Consider the following 4,458-nt stretch of genomic DNA (forward strand, 5'->3'; position numbering starts at 1 on the left):
CTATGTTTCGATCCATTGTGGCGCGGCCATATCTTCCCCTACTCCATCCGCTCGCATTTCTCAACTTTCCAATGGTTTTAAACAAACACTTTTTCGGCAACAAAAAATTCAAGAATTTTTTAAGAGAATTTTTTAAATTCAATTATTTCTTGACATATTGGTGCCAAACGGTACTCTTAATCTTAAAAATCAGAGCCACAGTGATTTTTTGAACAAGAAACAAAAGTGTATCTCGATTTCTAATAATCGGAGAATAATTTTTTTTAATTCGTAGAAAAATGTTAGCTGTCGAATGCTTTACATGACTATTTGATATAATGCATATTAATAAAATTATATTAACATAAAAAAGACATTACTTTTTAAAATTCGTTTTAAAATAGTTTAACTGCAAAAAATCGTTTTGTTACTAAGTGTACGTGATAGTGCAACTTTTGAAGAAGAAAAATCATTCCTATGTAAATTGCTGTGCAAAAGATGAAGAAATTAAGTTTTCTACAGACAGATTTTTAATGAAAAAATTGCTTTTTGCTCAAACTAATGAATATTTCAGGCTTAGGACTAGATTTTTTTCATCATCACGAAGGCTACATTATACAATTTCAAAGTTTTGCGTTTAAATCTCGATGAACAGAAAGCAAATGAAAAATAAAGCCTTTTTCGATGATTTTTATTTTCTTTCTACTTAACTAATAAATCTATTTTAATGTTCCACGTCTCATTTTATAGATATTTCGAATATCGATATTTTTCATATTTTTTTCCATACAATCAATATCTTTTCGTTTTATAAGCCAAAAAACGTGCTTTTTGCAAATATTCCATTCTTTTCGCATATTTTCTTCACAAGTCTTGAGTTTCAAACATACGCATTTCTTTTCTGATGACTTTCTGAAGATTTTTGTGTAGAGAAGTGCTGGTTTGCAATTTTTTTCCAAAATGACAATTTTTCAATCTTATCTACTGGATTATAGAACGAAGTACATGTATGCCGAATTCGTCATATATCATTCGAAAAGCAGCATTTGAGGCACTTCCTCCTTTTCGCGTTTCAGCTGAAGAAAAATGTCGTGGAAGCTCAAGAAATGATTTGCTCGGCTTTAGGCAAAAACTCTGTGGATGCGTTTTACGCTCACGCGCTTTAAGCATTAATAAGCATCTCCGCTTACTCCGTTCATTTTTCCAGTTAGTAAGTGCTCAGAAAAAGGCCACAGAAACATTTATGACATGAAAGATACTATTCACAAGCGCTTCGTTCGAGGTAGAGCAACAAAGGCATGAGCACTTACAGACGCTTATGACCAAAAGTAAATGCAATGAATACAATGAATGATATTAAAAATATAATCTAAGAATAAAAAATAACTAGTGAACGCGTTTATATAACATGCACATTTTGATATGAGGATCATAATCCTCTTCGTTATCGTCCATTCACATTCCAAATTATTCCATAATAGTAGAATAAATTCTTTTTTATTTATTATTATTAAACTTATAATCCCTTACAAAGCGAAAAGTGAACTTTGCTTCATGTCACAAGAGCGTTTACAGCACGTGAGAAATAAAAATAAATGATAAAAAATAGCGCTTATAAGCGTGAATGCTTAAAGAGTGTGAGCGTAAAAATTAAATAAACACACCCTGTGTCGTACAATCCTTGTAAAAGTGGTTCCAAAGATTTCGTGATGGCAATTTCAATTTTGAGGATAAAGAACACCAACCGAAGAAAGTGGAGAATGAGGAATTGCCTGAAAGATGGCGAAAATGTGTAAAAAAGTGAAGGGGATTACTTGAACATTAAGTTAATATTCGTTCTTTTATAATTATTTATCAAAACTTCATAAAAAAGATCGAGAATTAAGTTGTAGATCTAAATATGTATATAAACATTAGAGTCCGATCGAAATTTTTACCGAAACTGAAAAACGAATTCAATCATTCATTATGGTTTCGATTGAAATCCGATAGTTCTTTTTAATAAATATTAATTGTAATATTTGTAATTATTGTTTCAATAATTAAATTATAAAAAAGAAGTACTTATATTCTTTGGCCAAAATTGACATACAATCAAAATTTCAGTTTTCGATTTCGATAGAAATTTAATTATTGTTTCAATAAATTATGATATTTATGAAGAAAAAGTATATATACATTTGACCATTATAAAGAATTTCTATTTTTTAATTTTGATTTTGGTTTCTGTTGAAATTGACATGTAGCCAAGTATTTCAGTTTAGTTTCAGCAAAAGTTCAGTCGGACTCTAAATTAAACATATAATCAACATGAAATTACAAATGTTTTAAATTCTTTGATTAGTCAATTCTTTGATTAGTAAAAGTCTTTCTTCTAATTAAATACTTCAAAGGGTTTGAACTGTTTGTATTGAGATTTTGATCACACTATAAATTTATATGTTATTTGTAAATTTTTATTTTAGCAGTAGTTTTTGAAATATAAAGGATTTAAAAAAATGACAAATCAATTACAGATTATGTTGGAAGGTCACCTATAAATATTAATAAGAAACCTAAAGTATGTGCTCACTTGCGCTCTTCCTAATCTATCACACATGCGATTCATGGACAGATTCATAGTCGAATAACGTAATTAAACGCTTATTATCTTAAAAATTGCTGTTTAAAGGAAAAATTTAGACATAACTTTTTTACTTAATTTTTCAAGAATTCTGCTATAGTACGAGAGGGCAAGTCAATAAGTTTTTAGAAAAACATAGTAAAACATATTTTTTTTTATCAATTCATTTTTATTTCTCAACATAGTCTCCTTTCAATATAATCTCGATACACTTGATCCAACGATTCTCCAACTTTTTCAAGCTGTCCGAATAATATGATTTGTCCAATCCTTCAAAATAAACCTCTGTTTCGGCGATAAGTTGCTCTCTGGTGAATCTTTTTCCTTCGAACCATTTCTTCAGGTTTGGAAACAGAAAATAGTCGCTAGGGGGCTAAATCTGGCGAATATGCTGGATGAGAAAGCAATTCATAGCGGAATTCGTTGAATTTGGCCATCGGTGCCGGGCACGTGTGAACCCGTGCATTGTCTTGATGGAAGAGCATTTTCTTCTTCGCCAAATGGGATGTTTTTTTCTTTAAAATGTTGTTGAAACGGTCCAATAAGGCTGTGTAGTAATCGCCTGCGTAATGATCGTTTGCTTCGACGGAAGGAAATCGATATGAATTATACCGCGTGCATCCCAAAAAACTGTGGCCATCACCTTTCCGGCCGACTTTACGATCTTCGCCTTCTTCGGAGCTGGTTCACGCGGTGAAATTTATTATTTTGATTGTTCCTTCGTCTCGGGTGTGAAGTGATGGATCCATGTTTCGTCCACAGTAATGAATCGATGCAGAAATTCATTTGGATTACGTTGAAACATCTTCAAATATTATTTTGAAATCGTTACACGGTCGCGCTTATGATCCACAGTGAGCAAACGCGGCACCCATCTTGCCGATAGTTTTTTTATACCCAATTGTTCGTATAAAATTGAAATCACTATGCCATGTGATATGCCTATGATCTCAACAATCTCACGTCTCTTTCTTTCACTCATCGATCAAAACAATATCATGGACTTTATCGATGATTTCTGGCATAGCAGCCTCAATTGGGCGTCCCGAACGAAATGCATCACATGTGGATGTACGACCACATTTAAATTCATTCATCCAATTGTATACAGTCGCAAACGCTGGTGCAGATGTGCTATAAACATATCCAACTTGGCTTTGATTTCTTTTGGCGTTAAATCTTTCATATATAGATGTTTGATTACTCGTTTTTTCCCCTTTTGCAAAAAATAGAAAGGTTGTTTAATTGTTTAGAAATGAAACCACGCGATGAATTCCGTTGAAAATTTGACAGTAATCAGCTATGTTACTTGTCAAAAAATAATGTGACATGACACTGCGAGTGCCCTCTGACAGATTTTCTAAGAACTTATTGACTTGTCCTCGTATTTTGATTCGCGAATGTCGGGACATCTAGTATAAATGTTAATTGCATTTTTCAACAATTTACTATACAAAGAATTGTAATAATTTAATTTACTATAAACTATTACATTATAATATGTATTCATTTCTTTTCTGCTAATTATAAGATCAGTTTTATCTCAGACACAGTATGCATTTAACACAGTATGCTCTATAAACTTGCAACAGTTGTGATAATCTGAAAATATATTTGCATTTTTTAATTTTACTTTATTTTCTTCTTTATTTTATTTTATTCATTTCTCTTATATTGCAATTTTTTTATTAAACATTTTATCAGCTAAACCTTTAAATTAAAAAAAATTATTATATACATACAATAACATATATTAAATTTTAAATTTTTAAAAATTATTACAAATTTAAATATTTATTTTTAAAAATCGCAATAAAAAAGAAAAGAACATATAATACAGGAGACAAAATGATTAA

This window comes from Atta colombica, unplaced genomic scaffold (assembly GCF_001594045.1).
Source record: "Atta colombica isolate Treedump-2 unplaced genomic scaffold, Acol1.0 scaffold12, whole genome shotgun sequence".
Taxonomy (NCBI): Eukaryota; Metazoa; Arthropoda; class Insecta; order Hymenoptera; family Formicidae; genus Atta; species Atta colombica.